Here is a 13,553-nt window from a genome sequence, read left to right as displayed (position 1 = left end):
TGATCCTCAGATCTTAGCCTCCTGAGTAGCTGGGCTTAAAGGCGTGACTCACTGGTGCCTAGATTCTGTTACATTCTAAGACTAAACGTGAACCCTGTCTGCTTTGACCCATACTTGTAGTCTTCATTGACTGTTCCCTGGTGCCTGAAATCTCAAGGACATTAAACAAATAAAATCTTTAGAGCTCACATGAAACTTTAAATGTTCTTAGAACAGAGATAAGTAAATAAAGTTACGTGTATAATCTGAGGGTCCCAGCCGTTGTAGAGTGAGGCTGAGTTGACATGTCTTATTTCCTTTATGAAATACACTGAGAGAAAGTTACAGGGTGCAGTAGAGTGATATAAAATATCAGCTTTTATTGTGTTTTCTTAATTACTAGAATGCGCATCACCAAGCAATATTAGGATAGCGTCATAACAGCACAACCAGATACTTGCGAGAAAACTGACTAGATTTCCACAAAAGGAGCTTCCGAAAACGCTGTGTTCTCCTCTCACACTCGTAAGTGTGGAGGTTTGGTCACAAATATTGAGAAATGATGATCCCAATCTCAGATTCTCTTTAGATATTTATCATTTACTCACATAAAGTCCAAAAAACACATGTCTTTGTGGGTCTGTTATTGTTCTTTCTTAGTAAATTGTACATTTTGCCAAGTGACTATGGTAAGAAAGGTGATAGGAAAGCTTATAAGGAAAAGAAGAGCTCAGTGTGTGTGCCTGTGACCGTATTAGTGTTTGAACTCAGTTCCCGGGTCTCTACCCCCTGAGCTTTTCCCTGAGCTTTTTGTCTTGGTTTTATTGTTGGGCATGGGGTCTGAACTCAGGGCCTGGGTACTGTCCCTGAATCTTTTGCTCAAAGCTAGTACTCTACCACTTTGAGCCACAGTGCTACTTTCAGTGTCTGAATGATCAACTGAAGATAAGAGTCTCCTGGGGACTTTTCCTGCTCAGGCTGGCTTCAAACTGCAATCCTCATTTCTCAGCCTCCCTGAGTATGTAGGATTGAGGATAAGCGTGAACCACCAGTGCCTGTGAGCTTTGCTTTTTTCCTTTTTTTTTTGTCTTTGTTTGTTGATTATAGGGTGGTACTCAACCACTTTTCTAGTGGTTGAATGGCAACAAGAGTCTCATGGGCTTTCCTGTCTGGGCTAGCTTAGAACCAGAATCCTCATGTATCAGCCTCCTAAGGAATTAGGATCACACGCATGAAGCAAAATGCCCAGCCCTTTTAAATCTAAACTGTTATAAACATCTTAGAATGTAAAATGATTATATATTAGTGATGATATGTAGATACATATATACACATCTGTGTATACTTACTTACATAGGTATAATGCAAATACCCTATTATTATACATATATTATTATTATTTTATATTATATAATTGTTTATATTATATAATTATATTATTGTTATATTATACTTATATGCATACAAGTACATATATACAATCAATAGCTATATGCATATATAATGTAAATACATTCTATATATGCATATATTTGAGAATGAGAGAGAGAAATATGGTAAAAAAAAATCACTAGTTTAATCAGTCACCTGCATTCAGAGACCAATCCAGTCAAGGAACAAAATGGCCAGTCTACATTTTCTCTAACTTTTCAGCTCCATTAATCTATTAGCTAAGTTCCCAGATGGAAACATGCAACCTCTCCTAATGTATAATTAAAGACCCCAATTCTAATTTATATTTGGGGGAAGTAACTCATTTGAATCAGCAAACAATGATGAAAGCCCTTTAATAAGTCTGTAAAACATCATCACGATAGCTTTGATGCTGAATTGTCCTATAATGGAGTGTATAAACAAATTAGCTCAATGGTAATTTGGATGGTTGAATTGCCCAAGGCCTGTACTGGAATTCAGAGTAGAATCTGTACCTAGCAAACCAAAAGTTCCAACCTGTGCGTGGTGTAATTTGTGTGGCTGTGTGTATTTTCTGACAGAAAAGTGAAGTGATACTTGCAAGCTACTGGTGTGTTTACAGAGGAGATGCCATCTTCCTGTATGTTATATAGATTGGTAGGCATCTTAAGAAACGCTTCTACTTGATAGGAAAGTTGTTTTGAGGGACACATGTCTTCTTGCCCAGCATGTTAGTCTCAAGAGAGGCTTCTGAGATCAGTGGGCCAAAGGACCTACATCTGCTCAAAAATCAATTATTTTAATAATCACTCATACTTTCCTTCCTCAACAGTTTACCTCCCTGGTAAGCCCACTCCCACATGTCAGCTCATTCTCCATCCCAGAGTACTTAGTCTCTCTGGCTGTACCCCTTCTTTTCCTCTCCTTTCTCTTTGGATATAAAATTTCCAATCCTGTCATTGCAATCTGAATCCTATAAAATAATAGCTGTTGAAATTAACTCCAGGAAATAGACACAAGAGTCTTCTTGTTTTTTTTTTCTTTGTTGCTGTTTTAGTTTTCTTTTCTTTTGGTCTTGGTGTATTCCTTTCTCTGTCTTTGGGAGAGGGAGATGGGCACAGAGATGGAGGAACAGAGAGAGGTACGTTATAGAAAATGAACTCTAAACTAGAGGGTGTGGATGAGAGAGAAACACTGGGAGAGAAGGGAAGGAGGGGACACTGTCCAAAAAGAAATGACCTCATGACCTGACATATGTAACTGTTACCTCTCTGTGTATCATGTTTGCCATCACAAAAAAATGAAAATAAAATTCCACAGGGAAAAATAAATAATTGGAAACTTGGGACAGTGAATATTTTTATGGAGATGAAAAAGATAAATCTGTAGGAAAGCCAAAGTCTAACAAAACCACCCATTTTTCTATGTTCAGCATAAACCAAACAGTTGTAAAAGAACAAGCTTGAGGGTTGAAGCCTCTTAAGATGCTTGTGAAAGGTGTGATCAAGTTTATAGACACACAGGCGTGGCCAGGAAAATGGTCACACCTGCTTGACCATGGCTCCCCAAAGTATGTGCCACTGGGGTTCCATAGTAATCCTTAGCATATTTTTTTTAATTCTGAACAAAACATACAGTCACAGATTTGATACTAGGTTATTTGGACATTACTGTTTAATAGGAATAAGTAAGGCATTTCATTTGTCCTAAATGGACCTTAAGGGTTTTTTTTCTTTTTCAAACCATTGAACGCAAGAAAGTTTGGAAATTTTCAGTGAATATTAGTTTAAAAAATTATTATGACCTTTTTTATAAGAAAAAAAACACATCAGGAAATTATTATGATTTACCTTTCCTGTTGCCAACCACAGAAGAAAATGTAATAGAAATCACTGTGTACTTATAAGACTATGTAAAATACTAAGAGCGAGGTTCCAGTCCTAGCTACTCAGAACTGAGGAGCGAGGTTCGAAGCTAGCCCAAGCAGGAAATTCCATATACCTCTTATCAACAATGAACCACCAAAATGCCAAAAGTAGAGCTGTGACTCAAGTGGCAGGGCACTAATTTTAAAGACAAAAGCTCAGAAGAGGAGGAAGAAAAGGAGAAGACCAATTCATTTTGTTGACACCTTTTAATCGATATGACTTCAGGCATTTAAATTGTGGGGTTTTTTAATGGAATTAATCAAATCTCAAAGAAGCAAATCCACATTGTGTGTGGGGGGGGTTGGAATTAAGGGATTCCCCACCCCCTCTTCCTTCTGCTGTTTACATTCTACCTGGAAAATTCACTCAGCATTAGTCTCCTCATCTACAAAGTTGAGGAAGTTTATATACGAACCCGGGTGTTTGGGCTTTCACTGGCAATCCTAGCTACACTGGAAGCTGAGATCTGAGGTCTGAGGTTTGAAGCCAGCCAGAACAGGAAAAAAAAAAGTTACAGTTCTTATTACTCATTAATCAGCAAAAAGTTAGAAGGAGAACTGTGGCTCAAGTGGTAGAGATCCAGTCTGGAGCAAAAAAGGTTCAGGGACGTCAATCATCCAGGCTCTGAGTTCAAGCCTAGGATAAGCACAAACAAAAGAAAATCTGATTGTGAAAGTATGGCTTAAGTTACAGCACCAGTTTTGAGTACAAAAGTAAAAGAACTAGTTATTTGAAATATGACGTAAAGCTCAATGTTAATAAATTCTTTAATAAAAAAAGTTAAAAAAAAGTTAAGCTAGAGCATAAGGCACTGAGTTCAAGCTCCCTTGCTGGCGTGTTTGTGCACAGGTATACACACACACACACACACACACACACACACACACACACACACACACAATTGCATAACTGATCAATACCAAGGTAAGAAAATGTCAGATAAACCAAGGTCACCTCCACCACTGCAAAGGGTCACCCGGAATTGATAAATGCATTTATAATCGCATTTCCCAGCTTGTCTAGAATTAGCCTCACTCAGACACACCTACAAGAGGCTTTCTTTGACTAAAGATAATAATAACTATGCACAAAAGACGTAGCCTAGTGCTGATGGTAACGCTGTCTTGATTTTTTTACACCCTTATCCTTCTCCGGTTGTCTGAAAAGATGTTAGTTTTATTTTTATGTGTGAGTGTGTGTGTGTGTGTGTGTGTGTGTGTGTACATGTATGCACACCAGTCCTGGGGTGTGAACTCAGGGCCCCAGCAGCTGTCCTTAGCTTTTCTGCTCAAACCTTATACTCTAGCACTTGACTTAAAACTCCATTTCCAGGGCTGGGAGTTTAGCCTAGTGGTAGAGTGCTTGCCTAGCTTGCACAAAGACCCGGGTTCGATTCCTCAGTACCACATACATAGAAAAAAAGCCAGAAGTGATACTGAGGCTCAAGTGGTAGAGTGCTAGCCTTGAGAAAGTCCAAGGACAGGTGATTAATTAGAAATACAAAACTCATGGACTTCAATCCCTGCAAGCAACCAAAACAATACCCCAACAAACAAACAAAAAACAAACCTCATGGACTTTCCTCTCCAGGCTGGCTTCAAACCTCGATCCTCAGATCTCAGCCTCTGGCTTCTGACTTCAGATCTTACCATTTTTTTTCCCAATGGTATTTAACCACTATAGACTATAGTCAACAACAAATCTATCTATATACACGCTCTGCATCTTAACGCAGACATTAATTTTTCACCAATGTGCTAAACAAAACAACCATATGAAGTTACTGATTGAAATATTTAATTGCGTTATGCGATTAGCTGTGTAAATAAATGGAAGTTGATGAGTCCAACTTCATAAATTATGCCATTCTTATTCTTCAACGGGTCTTCCTTACAGATTCCTACTTCCAATTAAAAAAAAATAAAAAACAGAAATGTTCTGTTAATTAGCTCTTCATACCGCCACAATAAAGTTAATGATTAGGAGTTAAATACCGTAAACTACCCCAGGCCCTTTGCTTGTGTGTTTTCTGCTTTGAGTTAGTGTGACATATCTTCATTGTTGAACACACCTCTATGTGGGCCCTATTCTACATGCCAAGGAGACCGCATGCTAATGTCTGATTGAGTCACCCAGGTCAGCTGACAGGCAGGTTTGTGGACAGTGTTCCAGGATCCCCAGATCACAGGCCCTTCCAAAAACCGTTGACATGGTGCACTTTTATCAAGCTGACAAAATGGGAAACACGTGTTGCCCCAATGGCAGGCCATAGTTCCTTTGTTCATAAGCAAAGGGATGATTGACTCCTATTTCTTAGGCTTCCGGGCTCTGGGTCAGAAATAACAGGATCACTTCTTTTCCCCCACGCTTTTCTGCTTCCACGAAGTTTATAAAACCCAAGACTTAAAAAGTGTTTAATTTCCATGGAGAGCTTGCATTCCTGAATATGGCCCATTATTTACACTGCTTTTCAAGGTAGATTACTTGAATAAAAGCTAGATGAGTGGCTTGAGAGTCTGAAGCCACTGACTTTGGCAGAAGCTACTATCTAAGGTCTTGTGGAAGACATTATTCTACCTCAGTCAAAGACTTGGACTTGATATTCGTTTCAAAACATTTATCAGAAGGGAAATCAAAAAGGGAGATGTGGTAATCACAAAATTCACACTTTCTTGAATTGAATCTACAATGCTTTATTGTTTATAACACACAGTCACAGAAGAGACCTCAGGTACCGAGGCTCTGAAACCGGAACTGATAATTACTGGTCAATAGTCTTTGAGCTGACCCCTCTCTACACCAAAGCAAAAATATGCACAAACTCTTTCTTTGATCCACTCTTTTTTTTTTTTTGCCAGTCCTGTGGCTTGAACTCAGGACCTGGGCACTGTCCTTGGGCTTTCTCAAGACTAGAGCTCTGCCACTTGAGCCACAGCACCACTTCTGTGTATGTAGTACTGAGGAATCAAACCAAGGGCTTCGTGCATGCTAGGTGATCACTCTACCATAGGTCGTATTCCTGGCCTTCCTTTGATCCACTCTTCAGGTTTTATTCCAACATAATTATATTCTTGTAGTTTGTTCCATCCTGCTTGCATCTGACTATTTGGAAGGGAGAGGTGCCATAAAATTTCTTAATTTCCAGCAGTTGAGAGTTTGTCATTCGAGCAGAAACTTCTAGGCCCTGCGCAATCTCACACCTGCACCCTGTTGGTTTTCTTCTTACAGTGTCATGGGAACTTTTCTTTTTCTCACCTGCAAACAACAGTCTCTGCATGCATTCCAGAACATGTGATATCTGTCAAAAGTGTCATGAGGCAGAAAGGTGGAATGGTTTTCCAGAATGTAAAAAAACAAAAACAAAAAATCAGTACCTACTCAGGCTTAATGTTAAAACATTAAGAGTCCATCTTCCACATCTGTGCTGTTTTAATATTTGAATAATCTTGGGTACATTTTCTCTGTGACATTCGTTTCTAAAAATAGAGAGCCAAAATTTGGACTTCATGCTTTTGAACAGATCGGGCCATAAAAGCAGGTAATTTTTAAATTTTTTTTTACGTTTATTACTATCTTTAAATAGTTGTACAAAGGAATTCTGATTCAACATGTCAGTGTGTGAGTACAGTTCCTTTTTTTTTTCTTTTGCCAGTTCTGGGGCTTGAACTCAGGGTCTGAGCATTGGCCTTGGGTTTTCTCAAGGCTAGAGCTCTACCACTTGAGCCACAGCACCACTTCTGGCTTTTCCTATGTATGTGGTCCTGAGGAGTCAAACTTTCATCTCTGTGCATTCTGGGCGAGCACTCTATCACTAGACCAAACTCCTGGCCTGAGTACTCTGCCTTCTGATCCTCATCACACCCTTCTAGCATTTCTTCCTCTTCTCTGCACAAACCCAGGCATCCTCTCAAATTTGCTGGAAATACTATGGATTGAAATCAGGGACTCACAACAGAAAGCCAGATGTTCTACCGCCTGAGTCAGATTTTCAATCCCTTTTATGCCTTGGCTATTTTCTAAATAAGGTTTTATTTTATGCTGGGTCTTGCCTAGGCTGAGGTCTTGTGCCTGCTGGCTGATGACAGACGACCACCACAGTACCCAGCTATGGTGGGTCTCTTTGTAGCTGGCATAATAGGCAAGGGCTGACATGTCCAGCCAGTGGTTGAAATGGAGTCCAAGGCCATTATAGTCTTGCCTTGCCATTGAGATGGAATCTTGTGAACTTTTCTGCCCGGGCTGGCTTAGAACCCTGGCCCTCCTGATATCTGACTCCCAAATAACAATTCTTCCTGGCTTGATCCACTGGGTAGCACTCTTTTGAATGGCTGATCAGCTTTCAGCACCTATTGTATAATAGTGAAGCGACAATTAGTAACAATTCTAGAACTCAAGAAGGACAGGAGACTCCTTTGCCACCCCTTTAAGGAAATCTCAGATTTCTTAGATAATTAATCCAGAGATTTTCATTGGTACTAGAATTCTCAAGTTTATGGACAGTGACATGAAAAAAAAATGTGCTTTATCTTTTATGTGCAGGAATTCCTGTCTGTTCTGAATGTTGTTTCTTAAAGAGTTCATAAATTAATCTTTTTCTTGAACCAGCCATCTAGGTTAACTATTAAATTAAATAGAATAAAGTTTTCATTTGCCATGCTACATTAAAAAGTCATAAAATCTATTTCATTTAAAAATCTGTTACTGAAAAAAATGTCAGACTGTGACAAAGCAGTTAAAAGCTAACAATTACTTCTGAGTAGCTCTATTTAAGAAAAAAGTCGCTCTATAGTCAAACAAGAGCGAATTTATTAATTTTACTTTCTCAAATAAAATGCATTTGAAATATTAAAATTTATTTTTTATGGGTCTATGAGCATTAATATGAAATATCAGCATTTCTCATAAAAGGATCCTAATACTAAAAGTCTTACCCTAACTTTGGCATATCCAAAAAGAAAAGAAACTTAGACTCTTCAATTTGAATTTATGTACCAAGCTTCTTTTTCTCAATCCTACAAGATGGTTTAGGATAACTGTAATAATTCTCTTTCCAATGAAGGAGAAATTATAACTCTGCTCTCTGCTTTAAGGCAGCAGTTTCACCTTGCTAGGATTTCAGAACTTCCAAATCGACATGAATCTATCAGGACAATACAGGATCCTTTACCTCCTTGGTAAATATTCTCTCTCTTTTGTTTTAAAATTCGGTACCTTGGATCATGCTCAGATGCTTTGATGAGGTCCTAACCACCGTGGAATTTTTCAGTGAACAAACGTGATTGCTGTGCTTTGGGAAGGGAGTATTATTTGTTGTGGCTTTTTATACATCAAGTGGTATATAAATAGTTTCCATCTCCAAGTTTACAAAAGGAGGCAATGACTGCTCACATAATCAATGTCTGTCCTCTGGAGTGCCCTGGAGAAGGATGTACAAGAAGGTGGGTAGTGGTCCATGCTATATTCCAGGCAGAAAGCATAAAGTGAGGTCCTTCTTTGAAAATATTCAATTTTATAGTAATAGCTTTCTGATTGATTTCATGATTTTGTGTCTTATTTCCATAACTAAAAGTACCATGCAAGCAAGGGTTGTGCCACTTACTTCTTCTCTGTGTCTTTCGCATGGCTGATGTTTGGAATATGAGGACTGAGTGAAAGATTAAGTGCTTATATCTGTTAGGGGGAAAAAAAGACTCTGATCTGCAATGAACCACTCAAAAAACTGAAGTGGTACTGTGGCTCAAGTAGAGGAGCAGAAAAGAGACTCAGGGACAGTGCTCACTCAGGCCCTGAGTTCAAGCCCCACAACCACCACCACCAACAAAAATTAATCAAAACTGTAATTAAAAATGATCTATAGAGTGAGGGGAGGGAAAATGGGGTAACAATGTTCCAGGAGTAATGTAGTTACTACCTTACACATGTACTTGTAGCTCCTCTATCTATCTCCCTGATACTAAACTTAAAAATAAAAAAAAGTCATTGATAAAGAAATGTCTTCTTTTCTGTATATATGGTGTATTTATGTGTATTCCAGAGGGGGAAGGTGCAGAACTTGAGCAAAAAAGGGTGAAAAAGTGTGGCAGTGTATCTCACTGGACTATAGTGAAAGTAAACTCTACAACTTGGAGATGGGAGGGAAGGGAAGATATTCCAGGAAAGGAGATGTACTCTGACCTGCCTGGTGTATAACAATAAACTATTTGGGGAAGTGAGGCTTGGCTCAAGGGTAGGGTGGTAGCCTTGAGCTCAAGAGCTCAGGGACCGCACCCAGGCTGAGTTCAAGCCCCACCACCCACAAAAAAAAACCCCAAAATAAAACCTCAAACAAAAAAAGCCCCCAAACAATAAACTATTTTTTAAGCATGTAGTGACACACTCTTGTAAGCTCAGCACTGAGCTGAGCTTGGAAACTGAGGCCGGAGGAAAAGACCACCAGTGGTTTTATTCATTTCTGTTATTTGGCCAGATTTGGTTACACTAAAAAGAAATCTCAAAAGAAAAATAAAAAGACTCTTTCATCCTCACATAATGAAGAAAAAAGAAAGGTTTCCTAATATTTCATCCTTACCAAAATATCAGTAACTCTTATTCTTCTTGTGAGGTTTTTCCTATATATGGACCTATATGTGTGTGAAACATTTTAATAGAGATTTTAGCATCAACAAACATGAGCTGTTCATATTTCTAATTAGTAGGAGAAGAATGAATTAGCGAAAGTTGATATTGGGATAATTAAACAACTACTTAAAACCCAGGAAGCATGGTTTCTTTGAGGAACCATGTACCAAAATAAAATAGAAGACAAAGCTATGGATTTTTTTCCCCTCCTCTTAGTTTTCTTGTGTTCTTTTCCCCATCTAATTGGTTAGCCAGCTGTCTCTCAGCGCTGTCCCTGCCTCTCCTGTTCCACTGTGATTAGTTCAGGACATCCCCACTCCTCACTTTGATTTACTGCAATAGTTTTCACATGTTTCTCTGCCTCCAGTCTCTCTCTCTTCCAATCAATCTCTCTCTTGCCACAGAATTGATCTATCTCAAACACAAATCAGGCTGTGTCACTTTCCTGGTTAACATCAATGAGGTAACTGGCACGGTTGCCTTGAAGGTAAACCACTAGCTACTGAAAGACGAGGTCGGCTTGTTCATTAACTCACATTATTCGCTATTTCTGTATCAGGTACTCATGTCCCAATGACATGAATGCCTCTAGATGCAGGGGACAAACAGGATAATGGCTGTGTTGTTACCTCTGTCCTAGAACAAGCAATTTCAGTCCAAAGTTCCATCCTCAGTGCTCTTGATAGCTTCCTGTTGTCTTAGAATCCAGGACATGAGACTAGGGAGATTGTATTATGAATCTTTCATAATACACCTAGAAAAAAAGATATTAAAATATCTATGCTTGTGATATAGGAAATAACCCTGCTTTTTGCTGGTAAATACCACGTATATTTTTAGTATCCACAGATTTAGTGTCGGCTTGGTTGTATTCTGAAGATAATTGACTAACAAACTTTGGTGTTTGCTTTTTAGTTTTATGAAAGATTTTCAGTTTTGGACTAGAATTTTCCAAGTTTGGCCTCAACGTAAGGAGCAAATTACCTTGGAAAAGCTTAAGGAAAAAATGTCCAAATGGTTAAAACCTAGGAAAGACTACAAGAAATTGCATTTAAGTAGTTCAAAGTCAATTTGAATTAACTTACACATGATTGAACTTTTAAAAGTCAGAATTTTCCATTACTGATTTTTTTAACTAAGTAAGTACCCCATGTGTTATTTACAAAACAAACCTGTTATAATATTTTCTTAGAACATTTAATTAAGGGATGGTCGATATTTGGGATAGCATTTATTTAAAGAATGACCTCTTTCTCTTCTTTTTTGCAAAAAGAGAAATTCAAAAGAGAAATTTCAAGAGCTAGCTCTGCCTTTCTTTCCAAAGTCTTGTGAATATTATTTTAGAAAAAACACTTCTTCTTGCTATATATTTTGAATTTCTTTTTACTAAGAATTGGCATATTGTTACATGGGAAATTTTCAGGTGTTTTATTTTTGCTTTCTTCAGAACTTGGGATAGATTTCAACCAAACTAAATCTGAATATCCTGGGCCTGAGAAATTAATAACAAAGTAAACTTGCTTTAAGTCATGTGAACTTGTGGCTAGGGTGTGATAATATTGTTGGTTTCTTAGAGGCAAATCTTTTGAAAAATTTTGGTATCTTGGCTAAGAGTATAGATTTATGTTTTAAAAACTCAGTGCAATTAAGGACATATAATTGCTGTAGCCATCTTCCTAATTTCGACTCTTATACTTTTGGTGGGTGTTTTTGGTTTAGTGTTCAATGCTAGGGATTGAACTCAGAGCCTGCCCGTAAGCTTTTATATGTGTAAGGCTAACGTTCTGCCACTTGATCCACACATTTACTCCCAGCTTTTCTGGTGATTATTTGGAGAGTCTCACAAACTTTCCTTCCCTGGACTGGCTTCAAACATGGTTCCTAAATCTCAGCAGCCTAGGAGAACTATCAGAACAGGCTCCACTTTCATACTTTTTTCTTGTGTCCAATTCATTTAACTACAAATCCCATTGACATTTGTGGCTCAGTTCTGTCATCCTAGCTACTCAGGAGGCTGAGATCTGAGGATCACAGGTTCAAAGCCAGCCTAGGCAGGAAAGTCCATGAAACTCTTATCTCCAACGTACCAACAGAAAACCAGAAATGGAGCTTTAGTTCAAAGTGGTGGAGTGCTAGTTTGAGCTAAAGGGCTCAGGGCCAATTACAGGCCCTGAGTTCAAGCCCCTGACCAAGAAAAAAAAAACAGCATTGATAAGTAGGTGAATTGGCTTAAACAGCAAAATTTCACTCAGTTTTAGAAGCTAGAACCATGAAACTAAAATGTTGATGAGGACTGCTTCTGTTTCTTAGTCTCTAGAATGCTAAGGTTGTCTATTTGTATATTTCTCTTTCTTTCTTTTTTTTTTTTTTGGCCAGTCTTGGGCTTGAGCTCAGGGCCTGAGCACTGTCCTTGGGCTTTCTCAAGGCTAGAGCTCTACCACTTGAGCCTCAGCACCATTTCTGACTTTTTTCTATGTATGTGGTACCGAGGAATCGAACCTGGGTCTTCGTGCATGCGAGGCAAGCACTGTACCACTAGGCCAAACTCCTGGCCCATGTTTCTCTTTCTTTTATAAGAACACCAGTCATATCTGATTAAGGATAGTGATGTAACTGGGTTTTACTTTGTTTGCCTCTTTACTAGCCATTCCCCAAATATTCCCATTCTGACAGCACAGAATAGATTTTCAACACCCACCATAGAAGGCATATCTCAGTCTATGCACACCTATAAAATATTTACCTTTTATACATGTCTCACACAGGTGTGGAGACATGTCGCAGATATAGATACATGCACACACATACACACACACATATATAAAAATGTGACCTGAGGGTAAAAAAATAGTTATTAACATACATGTGCACATCCAAAGAAAAAACTATTGATCATTTCATTGATATACACTCATGAATGTAAGAGATTAAAAACCCAGAAGATTCCAATATGTGCATTATAAAAATAGCATGCACAATCTAGATTTTAACTCGAGTGTTATACATCTTATTCATTCATGCATTATAGTACTGTAAAATATTCTCAAAACACCTTTGTGAGAGTTTTACTCTAAGTTCTAACTTAGGAGTGAGTTTGGGTCCCTGCACAAGACTTCCACATAACACTTCACCTTATTAAGACTTCCTTTAATGTCTTTGCGTTTGTGTATTCACATGTCCTGTAGACTGAATTGTGGACAATTTCTCAACTCTTGCTTCTGGTTTTAGGGCATCACCTCTTAGCTAAACCATCTGTTTCCCTTTTTCACCTCTTTTTTTTTTTACCCATTTGTACTAACTGAAACCATTCTCATTGGGTGATGTTTGTTCACACCTGTAATAACCAAGAGGCTGAGTTCTGAGGATCAAGCTTCAACCCCTCAGACTCTTATCCACAGTTAACTAACAACAACAAAAAAAATAGAACTGGAGGTGTGGCTCAAGTGGTAGAGTGCCTGAACTAAAAAGCCAAGGGAGAGCATGCATGACGATCCAAGTTCAAGCTGCATTCCAGACAGATAGATAGATAGATAGATAGGCAAACAGACAGACAAAGACAAAAAGTAGATAATCAGTTTCTTCCCCTCTACTTTTGAGTCATCAAGGCCTTCTTGA

General features: G+C 38.4%; 1 protein-coding gene across 11 annotated transcripts in view; it reads left to right on the top strand.

The window, feature by feature from the left end:
• Positions 1 to 13,553, top strand: part of Sox5 (SRY-box transcription factor 5) — a 732,928-nt gene that overhangs the window by 619,443 nt on the left and 99,932 nt on the right. The window lies entirely within an intron of this gene.

Source organism: Megascapheus bottae, chromosome 35, assembly GCF_031878675.1.
Source record: "Megascapheus bottae isolate mThoBot1 chromosome 35, mThoBot2.hap1, whole genome shotgun sequence".
NCBI classification, from domain to species: domain Eukaryota; kingdom Metazoa; phylum Chordata; class Mammalia; order Rodentia; family Geomyidae; genus Megascapheus; species Megascapheus bottae.
Note: the sequence above shows the minus strand (reverse complement) of the source record. Positions and strands in the feature narration are given on the sequence as shown.